Here is a 27,631-nt window from a genome sequence, read left to right on the forward strand (position 1 = left end):
AGGGCGTCAGATAATCCTAACCTAAACTGGCACCTTAGGGCCGGATCGTTCCACCGAGAAGCTACGCACCACTTTCTAAAATCAGAACAGTACTCCTCAACCGGTCTCCTACCCTGACGTAAGGTCACCAGCTGACTCTCGGCTAAAGCAGTCCTGTCAGTCTCGTCGTAAATGAGTCCGAGGGCAGAGAAAAAGCGATCAACAGAGGAAAGTTCAGGGGCGTCAGGAGCCAAGGAGAAGGCCCACTCTTGGGGCCCTTCCTGGAGTCGGGATATGATGATACCCACCCGCTGGTTCTCGGAACCTGAGGAGTGGGGTTTAATTCGGAAATACATTCTGCAACTCTCCCGGAAGGAGAGAAACGTCTTACGGTCCCCTGAGAACCGGTCAGGTAACTTGAGGTCGGGTTCTAGAGGTGAGGTGAGGGGAACTACTACGGCAGCGTCACCCTGGTTGACCCTCTGGGCCAGGGCCTGGACCTGTAGGGAGAGGCCCTGCATCTGCTGGGTCAGGGTCTCAAGGGGGTCAATGATAGCGTGAGCGTAGGGGAAATGGTAGACTAGGTAATTGGCTTGTAATTATGTAATGGCAGGAAGGAGGTGAAGGGAAAGTGAGCCCTAATCTACCCACCGCCCTGTCCCTGCCTACTTGCAACGACCCGCCCTAGGCGACGGGGTACAACTGGGCGGCGGTCCCTACGCTGTCTAAGTGCACGGGAGAACAAACAGGGAACACGCAAGGGAAGGGGCAGTAGCCCACGGAACGCCGCGAGGAAACGAGCGGTGAATGAGTTGTCAGGACCAGGATGAAGTAGAGTATACCCAAGTGAGCACGGAGGAGGAAGCAAGCCGGAGGCAAAGCAAAGCGGGTTAAGCAGAACAGCAGCAAGGCGGAAGCACGGCAGAAGCAAGCTGGAGCAAGCAGCAGTGGAGCCAGGAATCCAAAAGAATTACAAGCACTGAGGAGGAGAACACAGCAGGTAATAAAGGACAGGGGGCGGAGCTAACTCCGACTGACCAGGCCGCGATAGGCTCTCCCACTCCTGAGCCTGCCACCCTGGTTGGTGGGAGATGGTGTCAGTCGAACAGGTCTGGCCTCAGGTGTGGATTGATTAATGCCAGGAGTATACCTAGACGTAGTACCTAGCAGATCCCTAACACCCACATGGCTTACACCTTCTGTATAAAGGGCAATACATGACAAAAAAAAGGGCATTGAAATGATACAAATCTGAGGGTACAGCTGTTGCTTGTGTAAATTATAAAGAGCTTAATAAAATCTGTAAAAAGGTAATAAAATCAGCAAAAATACAAAATGAAAGGCAGGTGGCCAAGTATAGTAAAACAAATCCCAAAAAATTCTTCAAGTATATAAATGCAAAGAAGCCAAGGTCTGAACATGTAGGACCCCTAGATAGTGGTAATGGGGAGATGGTTCCAGGGGATGAAGAGAAGGCAGAGTTACTAAATAGGTTCTTCAGCTCTGTATATACAACAGAAGAAAGAGCAGCTGATGTAGCCGGTGCCAGTGCTGTTAATATATCAGTTGATATACTGAATTGGATGAATGTAAAGAGGGTCCAAGTGTAATGATTGGGGTAAGGAAACAGACAAGTGAGCCCTAATCTACCCGCCACTCAGTCCCTGCCTACTTGCAACGACCCGCCCTAGGCGACGGGGTACAGTTGGGTGACGGTCCCTACGCCCAATAAGTGCACGACAGACAAACAGACAAGGGTACACAGAAGCAAGGGAAAAGGGGCAGTTGTCCACGGCAACACCGTGAGCAACAAGAGTGGTGAACGAGCCGAGTCAAACCAGGAGTGTACGAGGTACCAAACGCAGAGCAGGAGAGTAGTGAACAAGCCGAGTCAAACCAGGAGTGTACGAGGTACCAAACGCAGAGCAGGAGAGTAGTCAGTAAGCCAGGGTCAATATGAAGCAGGGTCAAATAGTTCAAGGAGCTACAGCAGGGCCAGGAAACCAAACGAGAAGAATCACAAGCAAGGAGGAACAGGAAAGGCAGGTATAAATAGACAGAGGGCGGGAGCTAGCTCCGTCTGGCCAGGCTGTGATAGGCTCTCCCACTCCTAAGCCTGCCATCCTGAGTGGTGGAAGATGGAGTCAGTCTCACAGACATAGAAGCAGGTGCAGACTGATTATCTATGGGCGTAGACACAGAAGCTGTGCCTGGCAGATCCTTAACACCAAGCTAAATTAAATAAAATAAATGTACACAAAGCCCCGGGACCAGATGGGTTACACCCTAGAGTTCTTAAAGAGCTTAGTTCAGTTATTTCTTGTCCCCCTTTTCATAATATTCAGAGATTCTCTAGTGACTGGGCACTAGGTCTTCCCCGGGTAATTATAGACCAGTTAGCATAACATCCATTGTGGGGAAAATGTTTGAGGGGCTATTGAGGGACTATATACAGGATTATGTGACAAAAAATAGTATTATAAGTGACAGCCAGCACGGTTTTACTAAGGACAGAAATTGTCAAACCAACTTGATCTGTTTTTATGAAGAGGTGAGCAGAAGCCTAGACAGAGGGGCCGCTGTTGATATAGTGTTTTTGGACTTTGCAAAGGCATTTGACACTGTCCCCCATAGACGTCTAATGGGTAAATTAAGGACTATAGGTTTAGAAAGTATAGTTTGTAATTGGATTGAGAATTGGCTCAAGGACCGTATCCAGAGAGTTGTGGTCAATGATTCCTACTCTGAATGGTCCCCGGTTATAAGTGGTGACCCCAGGGTTCAGTGCTGGGACCACTATTATTCAACTTATTTATTAATGATATAGAGGATGGGATTAATAGCACTGTTTCTATTTTTGCAGATGACACCAAGCTATGTAATAATGTTCATTCTATGGAAGATGTTTGTGAATTGCAAGCTGCTTTGGACACACTAAGTGTTTGTGCATCCACTTGGCAAATGAAGTTTAACCCCTTCCCGCAAAATCACGTACAGTTACGTGATAGGATATGGTGTTTTGACGCATTTACACGTAACTGGAGCTGAGCCAGCGACATCACCACCGGGTGCCAGCTGTATGTTACAGCTGGCACCCTGAAGTATCGGCCAGGACTGGAGCTAGCCTCCGATCCGGCCGATTAACCCCTTACATGCTGCGTTCAATAGAGATTGCAGCATGTGAGGAGTTTATAGCCACCGGCATCCCAGCAACGTGATCGCTGGGTGGCCGGTGGCTGCAGAGGCAATCAGAGGCCTAATACTTACCTCCCGGTCTGCCAGCAACGAAATCCTCCTATGCCCTGCTCGTCGGCGGGGCCCAAAATGCTTCCGGTACCATCGGCAAGAGGGCGCCGGCTCAGCTTCCGTCTCAGAAGCTGAGCTGGCGTCATCAGCACTGGGTGTCCGCTGTATGTTACAGCGGACATCCCACTGTAAAGGCAGGAACCGGAGCTAGCTCCGATTCCTGCCATTAACCCGTTCAATGCAGCGATCCAATGCGATTGCTGCATCTTAGCGGTATGTAGAAAATTGGCAGACTGCCATGCGATGGCAAGGCTGGCGACTGCTTCTATGGCAACAGGAGGCCTAACAATGGCTTCCTGACTGCCATTACGGAAGCCGATTAGGCCCCGTCCGGAGGCGGAGCCTGATCGGCTTGCTGTCAGTGGACAACTGACAGTTCTAATACATTGCACTACATTGGTAGTGCAATGTATTACAACATCAAACAAACAGTTGGACCTTCAAGTCCCCTAGTGGGACTAAAGAAAAATGTAAAAAAATAAAGTAAAAATAAAAGTTGTCAAAAATACAATAAAAGTTTCAAGTAATAACATAAAACACGATCGCCTTTTTTCCCTTATCAAGTCATTTATTATTGGAAAAAAGAATAAAGCCATACATATTTGGTATCACTTCGACCGTAACGACCTGAACAATAAAAATATTATGTTATTTATTCCGCACAGTGAACGCCGTAAAAAAAAAAACCAAAAAATACTGACATAATTGCTGTTTTTTGGTCACTTTGTCTTCCAAAAATTAAAATTAAAAGTGATCAAAAAGTCACATGTACCCAAAAATGGTACCTATAAGAACTATAACTCGTTTTGCAAAAAACAAACCTTCATACAGCTCCATCGACGAAAAAAATTCAAAAGTAATGGCTATCACAACTTGGCGACAGAAAAAATACATTCTCTTTACAAAAGTAATTTTATTGTGCAAAAAGTTGTAAAACATAAAAAAGTGCCATAAATTAGGTATAGCCGGATTCTGACTGACACGCAGAATAAAGTTAACATGTAATTTATGATGCATGATGAACACTGTAAAAAGAACTAAAAAAATATGCCAGAATTGCTGTTTTTTGGTCATCTTGCCTCTCAATAACAAAAGGATAAAAGGTGATCATAAAGTCGCATGTACCCCAAAATGGTACCAATAATAACTACAGCTCGTCCCGCGAAAAAACAGCCCTCATACCACTACGTCTATAAAAAAATAAAATTAGTTAAGGCTCCAATAAGTCAGGAAAGAAAAAATATGCAGTTGTTGCTGGCCCGAGGGGAACATTTCTTCTGTTTCAAGTGGCAAATTATCAAGTCCCCTAAAATTAGGGAACTAGGAAGGGGAGGGCCCAAACATATCTGCTGGAAGCGCCGGTGCCCGTATTATACCAGGACAACACTTCCCAGCAAGATTCCCCAAACTGCAAAGGTGCAGAGTGTGGACCAGAAGGGGGATAAGTAAGGACCATTTATCAGTGTGACACCGGCCTGTGCAGAAAGGATTGCTTCACAGCTTAACAAATATCTATGGATTATTTTATTGGTTTTTTTACCCCATTATTATACCACCTGACTATGACACTGATATACTGTGCCAGGCTTACATGTGCCCCCACATTATAAACGGAAACACCAGTAAGACTCCAAACAAAACTACTACCAAGCAAAATCCACGCTCCAAAAGCCAAATGGCGCTCCCTCCACTCTGAACCCTACAGTGTGCCCATACAGCAGTTTACTTCCACATATATGGCATCGCCATACCCGGGAGAACCCTTTTAACAATTTTTGGGGTGTGTGTCTCCAGTGCCACAAGCTGGGCACCACATATTTGCCACTGAAATGGCATATCTAGGGAAAAATTTAAATTTTTACTTTGCACCTTCCGCAGCGCAATCATTCATGGAAAAGGCCTGTGGGGTGAAAATGCTCACTACACCCCTTAATAAATGCCTTGAGGGGTGCAGTTTCCAAAATGGGGTCACTTCTCAGCAGTTTCTTTTATTATTTCTCATCAGAGCCTCTGCAATTGTGATCCAATACTTTTTCAATTTCCAAATTAGTCCTTAATTTTACATGGTACTGTTTCACTCCTGAGCCTGGTCGAATGTCCAGGAAAAAGATTAGGGCCACACATAGGATGTTTCTAAAACTGGGAAACACAGCATAATAATTAGAGAGCAGTCTTGTTATGGCGGCCGAAGCTGGGCACCACATATTGGCATATCTATGGAAAAAAATCAAATTTTCACTCGGCAACATCGAGTGCACACCAATTTCTGGCAATCACCTATGGGGTTAACATGCTCACTACACCCCTAGGTAAATACCTTGAGGGGTGTAGTTTCCAAAATGGGGTCACTTCTGGGGGGATCCACTGTTTTGGTCCCACAGGGACTTTGCAAATGCGACATAGCACCAGGAAACCAATCCAGCAAAATCTGTACTCCAAAAGCAAATGGTGCTCCTTCCTTTCTGAGCCCTACTCTGTGCCCAAACAGCAGTTTATGACCACATATGGGGTATTGCCGTACACAGGAGAAGTTGCTTTACAAGTGTTGGGGTGCTTTTTTTCATTTATTTGTTGAGAAAATGAAAACTTTTCAGCTAAACTACATCTTATTGAAGAAAAAGGAATTTTTTATATTTTCACTGCCCAATTCTAATAAAATCTATGAAGCACCTGTGGGGTCAAAATGCTCACTACACCCCTAGATGAATTCTTCAAGGAGTGTAGTTTCGTGAATGGAGTTACTTTTGGGGAGTTTCCACTGTACTGGTACCTTAGGAGCTTTGCAAAGGCGACATGGTGTCAAGAAACCAATCCAGCAAAGCCTGTGCTCCAAAAGCCAAATGGCGCTCCTTCCCTTCTGATCCATGCCATGTGCCCAAACAGCAGTTTGTGACCACATGTGAGGTATTTCAGTACTCCACAGAATTTGCTTAAGGGTATGTTCACACGCCATGTTTTCAGACGTAATTCGGGCGTTTTACGCCTCGAATTACGCCTTAACCAGTTCAGGACCGGGCTATTTTGCACCTTCAGGACCAGACACCGTTTAGCCATTTTTAGCACGTGTTAGTTAAATGGCTATAACGTTTTTATTTGTTGGGCTAACGACGTGATTTTTGCGACGTTTTTTCCGTAGACAATGCAGGTATCATTTTTTATCGTTTTTATACACACCTTTTTTGCGATTTTAGAATTTTTATTCTTAAAGTTTGAAAATAATAGTAAAAAAATAAGCTTTTTTACGTTTCAGCTATTTTTTTGGGGTAATAACATAGTTTTAACCTAAAATAGACCTTTTATTTGTGATCGTCATTGTCTACCGTAAATTTTAATATATTACATGTCTATATTAGGGTAATTGGGTCAGCGCTAGCGTTAGAACAATGATTGGCGGGGGGAACATGTTTTTTTGGGGTGAGTATTTTATGTGTATTTATTATTTTTTTTTTTTTTGCACTTTACTTTATTATTTTTTTATTACTATGGTCTGTCCCTCAAAGGTCAAAAAAGACCTTTGGGGAACTTTATATATATTTTTTTCTTTCTTTTACACCATCTTTTCCCCTGTAACTGGAGCTGCACAGCAGCCCCAGTTACAGGGGAAATCAGCCCTCTCATAGTGACGATTGTCACTAATAGGGCTGTGCTGGGTCTTGTAAGACCCAGCAGCAGTCTGTCACTAACGGGACCCGGCGATCATGTGACCTGTCACATGATCACCGGGAGGAATAGAGACAGCGCCGCTGCTGCTGTCTCTATTCCTATACACAGCGTTCATTGAACGCTGTGTAAAAACACATCGGAGAAGACAGAAGCAGCTAAAGCTGCTCCTATCCTCTCCTCAGGGTCCCCGGCAGTCACTGACAGCCGGAGACCCGACATTCAGCTGCCCGATCGCGCGGGCAGCAAGTTAAAACCCGAGCCGTAAAAAGTCTATGGCTCGGGTTTTAAGGACCCTGACCGCAGGCCGTAAATATACAGCCAGCGGTCGGGAACCAGTTAAAAAACACCCCTAATACGCTTACAAACATCTGCCCATTGCTTTCAATGGGAATTACGATGTTGTGTTCCCACGAGCCTTTATTTTACGCGTCACTGTCAAAATACGGCGCGTAAAATGACGGCTCATCAAAAGAAGTGCAGGACACTTCTTGGGACGTTTTTGGAGGCGTTTTTCATTGACTCTATTGAAAAACAGCCCCGAAAACAAACGCAAAAAACGCTGCGAAAAATGCCTCGAAAATCGCGAGTTGCTCAAAAAATTTCTGAAAATCAGGAGCTGTTTTCCCTTGAAAACAGCTTTTTGTTAAGCGTGTGAACATACCCTTACAAATGTTGGGGTTCTTTTATTCCTTTATTTGTTGAGAAAATGAACAATTTTGAGCTAAAGCTACGTCTTATTGGAAAAAAATGATTTTTTTATCTTCACTGCCCAATTCTAATAAAATCTATGAAACTCCTGTGGGGTCAAAATGCTAACTACACCCTTAGATGGATTCTTCAAGAGGTGTAGTTTCCTAAATGGAGTCACTTTTTTGGCGTTTTCACAGTTTTGGTCCCTCAGGGGCTTTGCAAATGTGACGTGGTCTCCGCAAACCATTCCTGCTAAATTTGAGCTCCAAAAGCCAAATGGTGCTCTTTCCCTTCTGAGCCCCGCCGTATGTCCAAACAGCTGTTTATGACCACATGTGGGGTACTGTTTAACTTGGGAGAAATTGCTTTACAAATGTTGTGGTGCTTTTTCTCCTTTAGTCCTTGTGGAAATTAGCTAAACCTACATTTTCTTTGAAAGAATGTCGATTTTCATTTTCACGGTTCCAAAAATTTCTGCAAAAAAGGTGCGGGGTCACAATGCTCACTATACCCCTAGATAATTTCCTCAAGGGGTGTAGTTTCCAAAATGGGGTCACTTTTGGGGGATTTCCACTGTTTTGGCACCGCAAGAGCCTTTCAAACCTGACGGTGCCTAAAATATTTTCTAATAAAAAGGAGGCCCCAAAATCCTCTGGGTGCTCCTTTGCTTCTGAGACCGGTGCTTCAGTCCATAAGCGCACTAGGACCACATGTGGGATATTTCTAAAAACTGCAGAATCTGAGCAATAAATATTGAGTTGCATTTCTCTGGTAAAACTTTCTGTGTTACAAAAAACTTGAAATTTGAAAATTTCACCTCTACTTTGCTTTAATTCCTGTGAAACGTCTAAAGGGTTAAGAAACTTTCTAAATGCTGCTGTGAATACTTTGAGGGGTGAAGGTTTTAAAATGGGGAGACTTATTGGGGGTTTCTAATATATAAGGCCCTAAAAGCTGCTTCACAACTGAACTGGCCCCTGTAAAAATAGCCTTTTGAAATTTTCTTGAAAATGTGAGAAATTGCTGCTAAAATTCTAAGCCGTGTAACGTCCTAGAAAAATAAAAGGATGTTCAAAAAACTATGCCAATCTAAAGTAGACATATGGGGATGTTAATTAGCAACAATTTTGTGTGGTATTACTATCTGTCTTACAAGCAGATACATTTAAATTTAGAAAAATCCAATTTTTGAAATTTTTCGGAAAATTTTGGTGTTTTTTCACAATTAAATACTGAATGTATCGAGCAAATTTTGCCAGTAACATAAAGTCCAATGTGTCACGAGAAAACATTCTCAGCATTGCTTGGATAGGTAAAAGAATTCTGAAGTTATTATTACATAAAGTAAAACATGTCAGATTTGAAAAAATTGGCTGTGTCCTTAAGGCCAAAACAGATTATGTCCTTAAGGGGTTAATGTAGATAAATGTAAAGTTATGCATTTGGGTACCAACAACCTGCAGGCATCATATGTCCTAGGGGGAGCTACACTGGGGGAGTCACTTGTTGAGAAGGATCTGGGTGTACTTGTAGATCATAAACTAAATAACAGCATGCAATGTCAATCAGCTGCTTCAAAGGCCAGCAAGATATTGTCGTCTATTAATAGAGGCATGGACTCGCGGGACAGGGATATAATATTACCACTTTACAAAGCATTAGTGAGTCCTCATCTAGAATATGCAGTTCAGTTCTGGGCTCCAGTTCATAAAAGGATGCCCTGGAGTTGGAAAAAATACAAAGAAGAGCAACGAAGCTAATAAGGGGCATGAAGAATCTAAGTTATGAGGAAAGATTAAAAGAATTAAGCCTATTTAGCCTTGAGAAAAGACGACTAAGGGGGGACATGATTAACTTATATAAATATATTAATGGCACATACAAAAAATATGGTGAAATCCTGTTCCATGTAAAACCCCCTCAAAAAACAAGGGGGCGCTCCCTCCGTCTGGAGAAAAAAAAGGTTCAATCTGCAGAGGCGACAAGCCTTCTTTACTGTGAGAACTGTGAATCTATGGAATAGCCTAGCGCAGGAGCCGTCACAGCAGGGACAGTAGATGGCTTTAAAAAAGACTTAGATAATTTCCTAGAACAAATTTTTTTTTAGCTCCTATGTCAATGTGTAGACATTTTTCCCTTCCCTTTTCCCATCGCTTGGTCGAACTTGATGGACATGTGTCTTTTTCAACCGTACTAACTATGTAGCTAAGATAGAATGATGTGCACCATTTTTTGTTGACTCTCCCCATCTCAAGTGGTCTGAAGATCATTTGATTTAAAAGGGCAACTAACCTTTCAGAAAACTTCTGACATGTCATAGTGACACGTTAGAAGATTTGATCAGTGGGGGGTCTTAGGTCTAAGACCCCCACGATCGCTAAAATGAAGCGCTGAGCCGCTTGGTTTCTGAACGGCTATTCTCAGAAAGCCAATGTAGCGGTTTACGGACTCTAGAAAGTCTATGGGCCAATAAACCTTTACATCGGCTTTCCGAAATAAGCCGATCAGAAACAAAGCGGCTCAGTGTTCATATGAGCGCTTCGTTTCAGCGATTGTGGGGGTCTCAGTGCTCGGACCCTCACCGATTAAAACTTCTGACATGTCACTATGACATATCACAAGTTTTCTGAAAGGTTAGTTACCCTTTAAACATCGTCTTACAAAAGAATTTATTGTTGGGCAAAAGCTTTGTAAATATTAGACATGGTGCATTGCTAGTATACATTGTACAGTATACATGGTATAATCCATATATGAGCAGCCTGAGAACAGTGAGACCTGAGGTAAAATACACATATAAGGCCCCATTCACTTCACTTTTTTCCCTAAAGTTAGTGTTTATGCCAGGAAAGCTTCAGACGTACACACTTAATGCGTCCATAGGTTACTATTAGCCCGACAGAGACCTAAAGAGTGTCCTCTTGTTGTCCATTGGGCCGGTATATTTTGGTATACTGCAAAAAATAAAGTAGACACAGACATAAGTCACATTACTATGACTCAATAATTCCCCCATGTATAAATAGTGAGCGTGCCCCTGGTGTCGCCCCTCCGTCCATGTTTTTTCTATGGTTGTTGCATGTGTTCCCCCTTCAGGCGCAATGACTGGTGGGAAAGCCAAAGGAGCGTCCTGTTTTCCATGAAATCTGTGTTCATTGAGGGCCGTGCAGGATGGAGCCTATGCTGCACAGTGGACAGAGGAGTGAGTTTTACTCCCAACTTCAGCTTTTTGCGGTGGCGTGGCGGGAGCTTCTAAGAATAGTGCCGTTTTCAAGGGCAAACAGGATTTTTCAAGGAGGTTTCCAAACGCATACTTTTTAAACCAAGATATTTTCGCCAAGCTCACACTACCCTCTGGTTTTTACGGTACGATTATTGGTCTGCATGTATCCACCAGCAGATCACTTTAAATTACAAGCTCTAATATAAAGGGCTAGGATAGTGGATATGTGGCGACCAATAATGGTAGCATAAAATCCAGCATAGATAGTGCCACACACTGCATCCCATGCAGACAGTGCCACACACTGCGTCCACGCAGATAGTTCCACACACTGCATCCACGCAGACAGTGCCACACACTGCATCCACGCAGATAGTGCCACACACGGCATCCACGCAGATAGTGCCACACTGCATCCACGCAGATAGTACCACACACTACCCAATGTTGAAAATATTACAGTGTCCCACGCAGATAGTGCCACACACTGCCCAATGTTGAAAATGTTACAGTGGCCCACGTAGACAGCGCCACAGACTCTGCCCACATAGACAGCGCCACACACTCTGCCCACATAGACAGCACAACACACTCTGCCCACATAGACAGCGCCACACTCTCTGCCCACATAGACAGCGCCACGCACTCTGCCCACGTAGACAGCGCCACACACTCTGCCCACGTAGACAGCGCCACACACTCTGCCCACATAGACAGTGCCACACACTCTGCCCATGTAGACAGCACCACACACTCTGCCCACGTAGACATCGCCACAGTGCCCCCTTTAGATAGTGGCACACATTGCCTATGTAGAGAACATGGATTGTCTCATTACAATGGCACCTGTAAATATTATCTATATTAGGCAGCAAGTAAACAGTCAATTTTTGAAGTTGATGTGTTGGAAACAGGAAAAATGGGCAAACGTAAGGATGTGGGCGACTTTGACAAGGGCGCTTGACATTGTGGGTCAGAATATCTCCAAAACTATGGGTCTTGTGCGATGTTTCCGGTATGTAGTGGTTAGTGCCTACCAGAAGTGGTCCAAGGAAGGACAAGCGGTGAACCAACGACAGGTTCATGTCTCATTGGCGCACAGAGAGCCAAGGCTAGCTCCTCTTTTCTCAGAAACCGACAGATTTAAATGTACAGTTGTTCAGAGCTTATTGTGCACAGTCACAAACAGCAACTTAAACAGGCTTGCTTCAGCAGGAAAAGTAGAAAATAAAACATCCTTAGGCTTTATTCACACGAACGTGTTATACGTCCGTGCTACGTGCTGATTTTCACGCAGCACGCACCCTTTGAAGTCAATGGGTGCGTGCAAATCGCGCTTGGCACCCGGAAGCACTTCCAGGTGCCGCGTGTGATTCGCGCAACAGTAGTAAAATAAATGAATGAAAACAGAAAAGCACCACGTGCTTTTTCGTTTGTAAACATAAAAACAGAGTGTCATAATGATGCCAGCTGCGCGAAAATCACACAGCCGCGCACCATATACAGATGCCACACTGAGCTTTTGCACACGCAAAACGCAGCGTTTTTTTGCGCACGCAAAACGGACACGCTCGTGTGAATAAGGCCTTACTGTCAGGTTAACAGTACAAACTTCTCACCAAGCTTTGTTGGTTCAGTCTAAATATGCGCTCTCTTTGCACCCTGGTAAGTTCAGGCTTTGCACTCACAGTCTGGTCTTTTTTGCAAAACCACCCACTCCCCACTGGTCTCTGGCGGACTTCTTTATTAGGCTATGTTCACACACTTAGCAAAAAAAGTCTGAAAATTCGGAGCTATTTTCAAGGGAAAACAGCTCCTGAATTTCAGCTGTTTTTTTTAGCAACTTGTGTTTTTCGCTGCGTTTTTTTAGCTGTTTTTCTATAGAGTCAATGAAAAACAGCTCCAAAAACTGCTCAAGAAGTGACATGCACTTCTTTTTCGTGGGCGTTTTTTTTACGTAGCCGTTTTGAAAAACGGGCGCGTAAAAAACGCCCTGTCGGAACAGAACGCCGTATTTCCCATTGAAATGAATGGACAGATGTTTATAGGCATTCGCTTCTGATTTTTCAGCAGTTTTTTGGGACGTTTACGGGCTTCAATATAGTACTTAGGACCCCTTTGCGTCCCTATGTTAGTTAGGCTCCTTTTGGTGCCCTTATATAGTACTTAGGTCCCCTTTGTGTTCCTATATAGTGGTTAAGTCCCCTTTGTGCCCCCATTTAGTAGTAAGGTTTCCTTTGTGCCCCATATAGTAGTTAGGTCCCCGTTGTGCCCCTATATAGTAGTTAGGTCCCATTTGTGTCCCCATATAGTAGCTAGGTCCCATTTGTGTCCCCATATAGTAGCTAGGTCCCCTTTGTGTCCCCATATAGCAGTTAGGACCCCTTTAAGTCCCCATATAGTAGTTAGGTCCCTTTTTTGTCCCCATATAGTAATTAGGACCCATTTATGCCCCTATATATAGTAGCTAGGTCCCATTTAGTTATTTTTATCTAAAGCATATATAATATATACACAGGATATACCATAAATACCAGACAGATGGAGATTCCCACCTATTGGGAGAACTAGGGTCCTCTGACCCCCATTTGCCGATACAAAGTGAACGCTTCTTGCATCGGCTTCAATAACGAGGTGGCCATGTTTGTGCATAGCATAATCTATTGGAGTCTATGTGGGTTTAAAAAACACAAGCAGCTGTTTCCGTATATCCCATAGGCTATTGAATGGAGAGATGCAACAAGTGCCAGCTTTCCTGTGTACCCGATAGGTGGGGGTTCTAGAGGTATAAGGAATATCCTGTAGCATTTATGGAATATCCTGGAAAAATTCTTCAGATGGAAAAACCCCTTTAGGCCTTGATCACATAGTGCAGATTTGCTGTGGATTTTGCATGCATTGTTTAGACCAAAACCGGAATTGGATCCAAGAGATAAAACACTTCAAGGCCTTCCTTTAAATATTTCTTATTTTTAGGTTCCGTTCCTGGTCTTTGCCTAAAAGATTTATGCAAAATCTGCATTAAATCTGCACTGTGTGATCAAGGCTTTAAAAAGTACAGGGTAGAAACACAAAGTCAGAAGAAAATGTAACTGTATTATGGTGTGTACAAACGTTGCTGTTTTATGCCTTGGAAAAATGCTAAAAATGAAAAATTTTATGTTATTGCATTGATTAGTTCAAACGTGCGTTTTTAGTGCGTTTTTCTGCCGATACGTGTCGCAGACCTTAGGCAGACTGTTGAGGTTTTTCAGTAGCGGTAGCAAAAAGCTGTGTAAATAAATAAATAGAGCAAAAGAAATTGTGAAACAAACAGCCCACAACATGACCCCTATTTTTATATTTTCACCTACATAAGATTGGCAACAAAACAACACATAGAAATGTGCCACATGGGTCGGCAGTTAATCAAGAATCATGTTCTCCCACTTGTTTGACGTCATTGATCCTGAAATTGTTCTTGACTGGTTTGCACAAGCAATCTCTGTTGGCAAAACTAATATAATAATAAAGATTACCTCATAAATCTGAGGTCCTAGTTATAAAAGAATAAAAAATGTATAAAGAACATGCTTCATATTTATGGAAGAACATATTAAGGGTAGCTAAACATTCAACAAACTTTTGACATGTCATAGTCAGAGGTCAGAAGGTTTGATCGCTGGGGGTATGTGCACTAAGACCCCACCGATCGCTAGAACGAAGCGGCAGAAGTGCTCGTCTGAGCGCTCAGCCGTTTCGTTTCTGTTCGGCTTTTCTCGGAAAACCGATTTAGCGGTGTACGGGCTCATAGACTTTCTATTGAGTCCGTACACCGCTACATCGGCTTTACAAGAAAAGCCGAACAGAAAGCAAGCGGCTCAGCGCTCACACGAGCGCTTCTGCCGCTTTGTTTTAGCGATCAGTGGGGGTCTCAGTGCTCAGATCCCCAGCGATCAAAACTTCTGACTATGACATGTGACTATGACTTCTGACTATGACATGACAGAAGTTTGTTGAATGTTTAGTTACCCTTTAATATGTTCTTGTAAAGGATCTGCCAGACACAGCTTCTGTGTCGACGCCCGTGGTTAATCAGCCTGCATCTGCTCCTAGGTCTGATAGAGTGACTCGATCTGCTACCACTCAGGCTGGTAGGCTGAGGAGTGGGAGAACCTATCACAGCCTGGCCAGACGGAGCTAGCTCCCGCCCTCGGTCTATTTATACCTTAATTTCCTGCTCTTCCTTTGCCTGTGATTCTGTCTGGTTTCCTGGCTCTGCTGTTCCTGCTAGTACTATTGACCTCTGCTTCAAATTGACCCTGGCTTTACTGACTACTCTCCTGCTCTGCGTTTGGTACCTCGTACACTCCTGGTTTGACTCAGCTCGTTCTCTACTCTTGTTGCTCACGGTGTTGCCGTGGGCAACTGCCCCATTAAACTTAGCTTCTGTGTACACTTGTCTGTTTGTCTGTCGTTCACTTATTGAGCGTAGGGACCGTCGCCCAGTTGTACGCCGTCGCCTAGGACGGGCCGTGCAAGTAGGCAGGGACTGAGTGGCGGGTAGATTAGGGCTCCCTTGTCTGTCTCCCTACCCCGACATTACAGTTCTTCTATAAATATGAATCATGTTCTTTATTAATTTTTATTCTTTTATAACCTTATATTTATGAGGTAAACTTTATTATTATTTTCTCGGTAAGCCGATGTAACAATTTACGGACTCAATAGAAAGTCTATGAGCCTGTACACCGCTACATCGGCTTTCCGAGAAAAGCCAAACAGAAACGAAGCGTCTCAACGCACACACGAGCGTTTCTGCCGCTTCGTTTTAGCGATCAGTGGAGGTCTCAATGCCCAGACCCCCATTGATCAAAACTTCTGACATATCACTATGACATGTCAGAAGTTTGTTGAATGCTTAGTTACACTTTAAGTTTCAGAACACTTTTAGACTGTGGAAGAAGTATTTCACCAAAACTAGAATATGGTTCTTTAGAATTAAAATGAAACTCCTATTTTTTGTTTTTGTTTTGCAAGATACACAGAAGGTTTATATTATTTTCAACATGTTCTTATATTTTTAAACTATAGCATAGCCAGACTGTATGAGAATGAAAAATCTCTAGATGTAAGCTATAAATTCCAATGCCTGCCAATAGTCTAAAAATAGAAGTTTACAGAGTGAACTTGCGGAAAAATTTTGCTGAGTCGCTTATTTGCTTCTTCTTTCGGCTATCTATTGTTATTGTGAAGGAAGTTGCCTGCTAGATTCATATAGATATATATTATCAGTGCAAAATACCATAAATTAGAATGCATATGACTTATACACCTACAGATATATTAAGCCCATCCGTAGGCAGCTAAACACAAAGCATATTAATAATGAATGTGAGCTTTAAATATACATTGAATAATGTATAGATACATTGATACCTCCATAGTTCACTACTGTACCTGGCAGGAGGTGCTGGACAACGTTGTTTTTGCCATCATCTATGAAAGAAGAATCTGCTTGCAGGGCATTTAGAATTCTCCTTTGACATAAGTCAATGAAATGTTCAGCTTATCTGCAGCCCAGTGCCTTAGAAATAGGAAAAAAGGATTGTTAAAAAAAAACTAGATTTTTTTTATTGTAGACCTTATTACATATACGTAGTCCGTTTTTGTTTTTTTGGCCTGATCATTGGAAATACTTGAAACACTTTAAATAAATAGATAGATATAAAAAAAAATACTTTAAATAAATAAATTGCTTAATTGGAAATGTAATGAGGAACGTAGAAAAAATACTCCTCTTGTATGGATGGTTCAATAAGTCCACAGGACCATCGGGTGGAATTAAACCAATTTATTGGTGAACATGCTAAGAAAGTTTAAAACACAACTGCTGCAACGCGTTTCAACCTCACACCGAGGTCTTCATCAGGCAACGGTGCGAGGTTGAAACGCGTTGCAGCAGTTGTGTTTTAAACTTTTTGTTTACCTTTAAGTCCTGTGGACTTATTGAAACATCCACACAAGAGCGCCCGATACAAGGAGTATTTTTTCTACGTTCCCCATTCCATTTGACCACGGCAGAAAAACCCCATTCTTGGAGCTATACACCGTGGGTCTGCTCCGGAGGCTCGCTCAGTGTGTTGAGACCAGGGTGAACTCACCCGATAAGCATCAAAGTTGAGTTGTGCTGACGATCCCGCACAACATCATCAGGTGAGTCTATCTAGATCCACTTGCACATATCGATTCTTTCAAAGTCCGTTATCACCTTAGAGGAGCGCCATCTCTCTCTTTTGTTTTTCCCACATATCGAGCTTAATTGGAAATGTGTTATCCAGTTCAAATGGGATTTCTGAACAGTATGCTCAACTGCATGGAAATATTATTTAGACATTGTATAGCTCTATAATATTGCCACTTTATGCTAGTATTTGGCAGTGTATTTATTTAGGCATTACATGGTCATGTTATTTGGTCACTGTATGTTATTTAAGCACTGTATTGTGGTATTGGTACTGTTACTTAAATAGTTCGGTACTTTCAAAAAACATTTGATATGTCATAGAAACATCAGAAGTATACTTCGGTGGAGGCCAGGGTGCTGAAAGTGCTGAAGCGAAGGTGCAGAAGAGTGCAGCTGAGCGCTTCGCACCTTCAGCTGTGATCAGTGCTCCTTGTTGGACTGCAGATGGGCTCACATAGAACGTCTATCATATCAAACGTTTTGTGAACGTAGTCACTCTTTAAATTTTCTCTCCAGGCTCCCCCTTACTAAGACTTTTGATCCTTTTACATTGGCCAATTATTGGGCAAACGAGCGTTCCCAGAACACTCATTCCCTATAACTGCCCAGGGAGACGTGCTACCGACATGATAGAAATGTTGGACGGGCGATTGGAGTTTCGAGCGCTCATCCCTATACTAGCCCTATGCTAAAGAAGCAAATGAGCGCCGATTAACGAGCAGGTCGGGCCGTGAAGACCACCTCAACTTTCCTCAGTATATGTGGAGCAATTACCTGAGAATCTTTTTCTCACTGGTGGATTATACTTTATAATCGTTCTTCCTTTTCTGTAATAGAAATTAATTCTCCCTGCACTCACTTCCTGGTGAGCTTGTAAAGGACTTGTTTTTGTAAGCAGTAGCCAATCTAAAGAGACAGAGCTGAAATGGGGAGGGACAGAGCGACAGCATGGACCAATGATGAGACAGGAGGTGGATTTAGGACTACCTCAGACTCCCTGTAGGCAATGTAGCTATTGTAAGCTGCTGTCACATGTCACAGCAGTGAAGAAAAGAAATAGCAGGTAAGCATCACTTATAGGTACTGTCTTACATATCAATTTTAAGCTCTCAACTGGACATCTGCTTTAAATGGGGTTGTCTCAGGATGACAACCCCTGCCCATATGCCCTATCTCTGTAAGAGTGGCTCTTATTCTGGTGAATCTGGCACGTCCGATGTATGCCTAGAGGAGGCTTCTACAGGAAAAATGTATGCCTAGAAAAGACTCCCCCAACCTTCTTCAGACAACCCCTGTAAAGATAATGTGTCACCTATTTTTTTATTTCTATTTAATAATGAAATAAATACTTTTTTTTTTATATATATTTTTTGGGTAATTACTTTTTTTTGTCCATTGGTAAGGAAATATTGAAAATTAATCAATATTATTTTTTATTTCTCAGTAGTGACCACAAGAGGAAGCTAATACGAAAAGTAGTGAATTCAAGCAAACTGTAATATGGTTGCTTTAAATTTGGTCTGGCCCCTCTCCTTGCTGGTGACCAGCCACCTCCCCTATCCTTGTAGCTACCCAGAAGTACAGAAGTGAGTAGTAACCGCAGGAGTTTGTAAACCCGGCAACCGCAGGAAAATGTCGGCTGCAACCTCAGAAACTTGTCAGCAGCGGCCGCTGATATTTAAATAAAGGTGACATCCAGTATGTAGTGCATTGAAGGAGCCCAGTACTTAATCTAGATGTGGCCGCTGTATCTTAAAGTATGGGAGCATGGTCCGTAAAATAAAAATAATAGGACATGTCCTGTTTTTTACGGAAGTTTTCTACGGCCCGGACACCTTCCCGTATATTTACTGGAGGGTGTCCGTGGGCCATAGAAATGAATGGAACCCTATTTGGATCCTCAATTAAGGTACGTAGTTGCGGACCAAAACATAGGGCCTTAGGCTGTGAACTGCGCATGCCATAGAGCAGGAGTCTCAAACTCGGCCAGGTAAATGGGCCACACATAGAAAAAATGTGAAGTTGACGGGCCGCATTACTTTCAAATTTGATACAATACAAAATTATTGTTAATCAATTAGTTATGAATCTAATAAATCTAATACAAGGACCGTCTGCAAAACTTGCAGTGAAAAACGCTCAGAAACGAGCGCCGCAGGTTTTTTACGGCCTCCCATTGACTTCAATGGGAGGTCAAAGGCGGAAGCCGCAGCATGTTCTTTTGGAACATGCCTCATTTTTTTCCTGCGAGTGGCCAAAGCTACCCGGGAAGAAAAAAACGCCTCCATCTCCCATTGAAATCAATGGGGACAATTTCGGCCATTTTGTGGCAGCGATTCCGATGCAGGTTCCACCTCAAAATCAGCGCCAAAAAGCTCTGTGTGAACTGTATTTAAGGGACCCCTGCTTTCTTCACTCTTAGTGTGTAATAGTCATTAATCCATTAATCGGCAGTGGGTGCACTGCTGGGGATGTTGTGTATGAATGTGGCCGCAATACAGATGAGCAGTTTAGGATAGCCATGGGTCAATTCTAGGAACTATGTTAGAGTTGGACAAAAGTACCAGGAAAGATCCGAGATACAGCTAGAAAACAGAGCCAAAGTCAGAGTCCAGCAAAGAAGGTCAGGACCTACAAAAGTTTGTAACCAGGATTAGGGGGTACAGTACAATACAGTGGGTGGCAAGCAGTAAACCCCTTTAATTAAGTTCAGGCAAGGTCTGGAGGATAAGGGAGGAATCAAATAGAATGTCTGTGGTGACGTCATCGGCCATGCCAGGGAAGCGTAGCGCAGAAGGACACTGTCTGGAAACTGGAGAGCAATGCTGGACCGCGGCCTGTGAGTTCGGCTCTGTTCACTCTGCAGTGTACATCGGAGTATTTCCCGGTGTATATCTGTGACGGAAGCCTCTGATATACTGTACGCCACTGTATAGGCATACATAGCCTATTGACTTCCATTATAAAATAAAGTATTTATTTTACAGGATGCTTCTGTAGAGGAAAGCGAAGAAGACGACGCTTTCCTCAGCAGTTAAAAAAAAGGTATATGGTATGCACAGAATCTTTACTGTGGCATACACCAAAGGGAGTTTTAATCTTTCTTCTACAAGACAGCAATTCTAGCAATATGTCCTGGATCTTAATATATTGTTCTCTCCCAAGCAGTCAGTCTCTTTCTCTGTATAGTCATTTAGGGAAGTGGTTGCCCAGGGTCAACATATATAGTTACGCACAAAGTTGATAGGAACAAAACTACTTCCCTGTTCATTTGTCCATCAGCAAACGAGTACATTTTATTGTTAAGAGTTTGTACATATGCTGATTACGTTTCCAAATGCCCACTGTCGAACCGTGACGGATCCTATTGGCTTTAAATCCACCAACTTACTGCTACTAATCTATCGGGTCTTTCTTTATTTACCCAGTATAGCCTTGACAAATGGCTAAAAAAAACTTGTTTATTTATAAATTTTTTCAAAATTACAAAGGGGTAAAAAGATTACTAAAAAGTAGCAATACAACAAGGTCCGATTGATGACCTGCCTAAATTGATGTCCACAACAGACGGGTTACAAAGAAAGTGAAATGTGAGTAGGCCAGTTCCTAGGCCTAAAAGGCAAGAGTCATACAAACAGTTTAACTGCAATAAGACAACTATATCAGAAGGCACATCAATAAGTCAAAAGAAAATAGAATAGCCATGACATAAATGTTCGTGAGCAATAAGGAAAGGGAAGTGGAAAGAACACAATGGATCTATATGTTCAAAAAGGAAGGAAAAAGAATATAAAAAAATCAATGTATGGTAATAAGCACCATAAAGAATAAAGGAAAGGAAAAAAAAAAGACAGAGACGGGTAAGAAGGAAAAAGAAGGAGCGGGAGGTCCGAGAACCCTTACGTAGCAAGCCTATACCGAAAATCAATGAGAAGGGCAATCCTATCATGAATCAAGGGATGAACCCAAAAGAAAAAATGATCGACTAAAGCACAACAGATTGATAGCAAAAAATACAAAATTTATTTATTAACATGAAAACATGACAAGGTTAAAACTGGAACAGGGAATGAGTCACTCAATAAAAAGACATCGAAAACAATCATGCACCAGATGTAGATGTGACATTGATCTATACAAAACTGTTTGTTTGTTAGTACAGCAAAGGAGAGTAGTACATATGCCTATGCAGACCTGTAGCTGATAGAGCCAAAAAGGGTGATGACAAAAAGAGATCCACATAGGATGAGATACATATATGTAATGCCTAGGTCACCTCTATGAGAGTAAATGTATGGCAATGGTTACATGTAAATACCTGAATGCAGTGATTGTCTGCATGTGTATAATAGACTAATATAAGCCATAGTGTGTATTGCAGGATCAATGTTTCAGATAACATACAACAATGTGCATGGGCTCAAAAGGAGGTAACGGGCCAATAACAGGAAAAAACTCAGTAATAGCTGTGAAACATACCGGTGGACATGATGGAGACGTGGAAAGGGATGTCTGGACCCGACGCGCGTTTCGGCAACTGCCTTCGTCCGGGGTTAGGGTCAAACTGCTAATATCTACCTATATATGGAGCGTAGCTCAGGTGTTTGCGATGTATACAGAAATGAGAAGAGGAGGAGGCAAGATCAGATGACAGAAGTCGGCGTCTGGTGCGGGGTACCAAGATGGCGCTGCCCCACTTCCGGTCCGTGTCATCAGAGAGGATGTGGGGCGGCGCGGACTAACCACGCCCCCCACACATCCCACTCCGAGTGGAGACAGCGGTCGGAAGAGGCCAGGGCCACTCCCCCCACGAACACGGACATCTGATCAGGATGTCATGAACACCAGCGCGCAGTCCATCATCGATATGTGCCAGAAGGGAACAAGAAAAGAACTCACAATGCAAGTGATTTGCAAGATATTATGTATAGTTGGAAATAAAAAAGTAGCGTGAGATGACTTCCTATGGTGTAAATTGTGTGATGTGTGACATGAAGGAAAAAAGGGGGGGTGTGATGTGAATGAATAAATAGATGCACCGCTGGCAATGGTGAAAATGATGAGATGAACAGTGTGATGAAGAATGTGAGTATGAAAATTTGAAGATGAAAGCTTGTGAGTGTCAGAGATAATAAATGTGGATGCCAATGAAAGTATGAATGGGGTGACAAATGTAAAATATGATGCAGGTGAATTAAGCTGAAATGTGATGAAAAATAGTGAAAATAATAAAACAAGTTAAAGTGTGTGTAAACATACAAATATAGTGGACTCAAGATTGTTCTGTGGATATCAGTACGGAATAACACCTAAGTACTGAGTCTAGAATAACCATTATATTGAAGCCACATGTATTAGTAAAAAGATACAATACAAACAAATGTCTATACATGCGGCAGACAGTGTATATATCGATTTGAGTTCTCTGTATTTGTAAATCTTAAACATATATAATTGTGCCTAGTAGATGATAACAGTAGCACTGAATAAATTAATAAGAGACAAATACAAAAAAACATGTTATAAAACAATACAGATAAATAGAAAAGGTGTGGAATAACGAAAAATGAAAATGAAATAAAATGAAATAAAATATAATACATTGAAATGAATGAAAATAATAATAATAATAATAATAAAAAAAAAAAAATGATAGATGAAAGATCAAGAATGGGAAGTGAATGGTGAAAAATGAGAGATCGAGATGATCCATACAGAATGGGAATAAATAGTAGATGAATAATACGTGATACATTAAATAAAATATATACATAATAACCAATGCAGAAAATGTATATAGAACGCAGTGTAGTGTATCTTGTTTCCTCTTAAGAGAAGCGAAGGATGGACCGCAAGACACCTCCTCAGATGAACTCGATAGGAGAATATCATAGTTCTGTATATATGAATAAATGGAAAAAACAACAAGAAAGGGTAGTTCGTTTTTAAAAAAATGACAACAGGGATGAGGAAAAGATAAAAGCCAAGACCCACAAGGAGTCAATGGTTACAAAAACGAAACATAGCTCAAGGATTAGTTTAATCCATGTGGAGACATTGTCCCAAGGGTCCAAATACAACGAGACTCACATTGTGCGAGTTTTTGTTTTGTGGCCCCACCTCTCGTACCGCATATAATATGATCAATCCCTCTCACCTTCAGCTTGGAGGGATCGCATGAGTGGTGTGTTCTGAAATGTCGGGCCACAGGTTTCAACATCTCCAAAATTTCTGCCCCTGATGCTCGCTTTATGTCAGCCATATGTTCGCGTACCCGCACCTTCAGCTCTCTAGAAGTGAGACCAATATAAATCTTTGGGCACGGACATACAGCGTAATATACAACGGCTTTAGTAGTGCATGTGATGGGATGAGTGATATTGAAAGTTTTACTGCCAGATGCATCGGTGAAGGTAGTGACATCTTCTACGTTGGGGCATGCTACACATTTTCCGCAGGGCTTACATCCCCATCTTGGACCCTTGGTCCCAAATGGATATTTAGTTTTTATTGGATCATAGAAACTTCTTACAAGATGATCTTTCAGATTTTTGGATCGTCTTGCAGTCACGGAGGGATACTTTGTGATGAATCTGTTTAAAGATGGATCGGTCAGGAGGATCGGCCAGTATCTTTTAAGGATTTCCTTCATTTGTGGCCATCGAGAATGGTATCCTGTAATGAATCTGACCTGGTTCTGTTTCTCTGCCCCCCCCCACATCCTCTCTGATGACGCGGACCGGAAGTGGGGCAGCGCCATCTTGGTACCCCGCACCAGACGCCGACTTCTGTCATCTGATCTTGCCTCCTCCTCTTCTCATTTCTGTATACATCGCAAACACCTGAGCTACGCTCCATATATAGGTAGATATTAGCAGTTTGACCCTAACCCCGGACGAAGGCAGTTGCCGAAACGCTCGTCGGGTCCAGACATCCCTTTCCACGTCTCCATCATGTCCACCGGTATGTTTCACAGCTATTACTGAGTTTTTTCCTGTTATTGGCCCGTTACCTCCTTTTGAGCCCATGCACATTGTTGTATGTTATCTGAAACATTGATCCTGCAATACACACTATGGCTTATATTAGTCTATTATACACATGCAGACAATCACTGCATTCAGGTATTTACATGTAACCATTGCCATACATTTACTCTCATAGAGGTGACCTAGGCATTACATATATGTATCTCATCCTATGTGGATCTCTTTTTGTCATCACCCTTTTTGGCTCTATCAGCTACAGGTCTGCATAGGCATATGTACTACTCTCCTTTGCTGTACTAACAAACAAACAGTTTTGTATAGATCAATGTCACATCTACATCTGGTGCATGATTGTTTTCGATGTCTTTTTATTGAGTGACTCATTCCCTGTTCCAGTTTTAACCTTGTCATGTTTTCATGTTAATAAATAAATTTTGTATTTTTTGCTATCAATCTGTTGTGCTTTAGTCGATCATTTTTTCTTTTGGGTTCATCAATTGTTGATCGATGCACCAAGTCTATCTTGGTCATTACCTGGGACGCAAACACAGCGGATCTCATAGTGTTCAGCAACGCTGCTTTATATTGTACATCACTCTGTGTCTGTGCCCCTTTCGGTGGTATTGTATTGGTATATATCATGAATCAAGGGGTTGAGTGGGTCGAGCAAATGGAGTGTTGCCGATGTAGTCAGCCAAAGGGGACCAAATAGTTTAAACTGATCCTCCTTAGATAGGAGTATAGCTGTCAATTTTTCGTTTATCATGTACCAGAACAACCGTCTCTTGGCCTCAGCAAAATCAAGAGAGGACTTTTTCCTGGACTACGCTATGGTTTGTTTGGCAACAAAAAAACCCAAAGAGATTAGGGTTCGAGCACGGAAGGGTACATTAGGAATTCTTTAATGGAGATGGGCTTCCCAAGGGTTCCTGACCAGGTTATGTGTGGTGAGAGTTACAATCAAAAAGTATGCTCGCACCCAATGCCTCTGTACTCTAGGACAGCTCAACATGTGTGTAGAATGTCTCCTGGTTCTTCACAACCCCTAACACATAGGGGGGAATATACCGGGACAGCTTTAGCAATACAGGAGGGAGGTACCATCTTGTGACGACTTTAATATTGCTTTCAAGCATCAGAGTATTAAATAGTTCTCTGCAACTACAAGACCAAATTTGTGTACATTCAGGGTCAAACAACTCCCTTGGGGATTCATCAGAAAGGGCTCTTTCTATGAAAAGTCGCACATCTCTGAAAAAGTGGCTACACGTTACTTACCTCTGGTGTTTGGAAACCTCTGAAAAACAAGCTGCACAACTGACTGGAATAATCCAAACGCACCTCAGTTGATGAGGTTCATCAGGAATTTCTGGGCCCCATACAACTAAAGAGATTGGGGCCCCCCTCCATTACCAGGGGTGGGCAACGGAAAACGTGGCGCTCACATTTGTACGCTATATGCAGTAACTGATTTTGTTACTGACATCGAGTTACAGTGAACAAAACCACGAAGCAGTCACTGACCGGTTGATTCCCTGGATTTTATTGAATTCAGCCAAAACGTATGGCATACAATGGGATACGTCGCCTGGGGAATGGCCCTGGAGAAACTCCTGACATCACTATTCATAAATGGACAGTCATCAGGTTCTTTCCCTTGGCCAATTTCCACGGGCAGAGTGCTTGTGATGCTCTGCCTGGGGACTCCGGCATTGGGAAGCTCCTGACATTACTGTTCATATAGTGATGTCAGGAACGGTATATGTTTTTTTGTGGGATCTCTCCGGATGGAATAGCAGAGTCTACTACGCTGGATTAAAAAAACGCATCTCAGATCAATTTATGAAAGTTTTTTTCAGCTGATTTTTTACGCAGCATGTTGATGAGATTTGTTATGCTGCGGATTTCCTGCAATGAAATCCATTGCGGAAGATCCGTAGTGTTTATGCTGAAATTAGTGAAATATGCCGATGCAGATGTAGCCAAGTATATCTTGACTCAAATAACTTGCTGCAGCGTGATATCACACAACTAAAGCCATTGAAAAGTCATTGTAAAAGTCAAGATAAAGTTTCTTGGCACTGTGTATTTAATGTGTTAAGAGTATCAAGATAAAGATGGCTACATCTGTATGAAAACATTAGCAGCATTCACAGTGAACTCTAAAATAATGCTAATTACATATCATGATTACACATACAAGGCCCCCCAGATTTAAAAAAAAAAATTCAGGGACATAACAACTCCTTTGACAGACAGTGGAAAAAAAGTCTTTCATTTTTCCAGACTGTCCATAATTTTACAGATGGCAACCCTGATGGTGGTGCACAAATAATACATTGATGCAGTATACAAGAAACCATTCCATACAGTGCCCAAATAACACTGCCCAAGCAATAAACTAGAGAATGTAACTGGATTCAATACAGCTGCAGTTCCCATAAGGCCTTATTCACACGGACGTGTCTGTTTTGCGCACGCAAAAAAACGGTGCGTTTTGCGCACGCAAAAGGTCCGTGGGGCATCTGTATATGGTGCGTGGCTGCGTGATTTTCATGCAGCCGGCATCATTATGACACTCCCTTTTTATGTGACGACACAGTAAAGAAGGAGGGGATTTTATGTTTCCCTTCTCTTCTTTACCAGCTGTAGCGCGAATCATGCGCGTCACCCGCAAGTGCTTCCGTGTGCCGTGCGCGATTTTCACGCATCCATTGACTTCAATGGGTGCGTACTGCGTGAAACACAGGCAAGTATAGGACATGTCGTGAGTTTTACGCAGCGCACATACGCTGCGTGAAAAACACTGACAGTCTGAACAGCCCCATTCACTAACATAGGTCCGTGCGACAATCACGCGCGTATCACGGACGTATAACACATTCGTGTGAATAAGGCCTAAGGTCGACCACCAAGTGCAGGATCAGTGGTCAAGGCTCTGGGCACCTAGGCAATCGGGGCCAGGGCTTCCCTTTTAGTAGTGAAAAGAGATGTGCCCCATGCCAACGCATAGGTCACACGCCCCAAGGCCGGCCGTGCTATCTTCCATTACAAAAGAGCATCGACTTCTGCCCATTTTATCTATTTAGTTCTTTTCAAGTCCTGGTGCGGGCACAAAACATGATATAAACATGATATAAATATGATATAAACATGATATAAATAGGATATAAATATGATGTAAATATGATATAAATATGATATAAATAGGATATAAATATGATATAAATATGATGTAAATATGATGTAAATATGATATAAATAGGATAGAAATATGATGTAAATATGATATAAATATGATATAAATAGGATATAAATATGATATAAATATGATATAAATATGATATAAATAGGATATAAATATGATATAAACATGATATAAACATGATATAAATATGATATAAACATGATATAAACATGATATAAATATGATATAAATAGGATATAGATATGATGTAAATATGATATAAATATGATATAAATAGGATATAAATATGATATAAATATGATATAAATCATTTAATATAAAGTTGATTACAAGGGAAATAACTATGT

Source organism: Rhinoderma darwinii, chromosome 11, assembly GCF_050947455.1.
Source record: "Rhinoderma darwinii isolate aRhiDar2 chromosome 11, aRhiDar2.hap1, whole genome shotgun sequence".
Taxonomy (NCBI): Eukaryota; Metazoa; Chordata; class Amphibia; order Anura; family Rhinodermatidae; genus Rhinoderma; species Rhinoderma darwinii.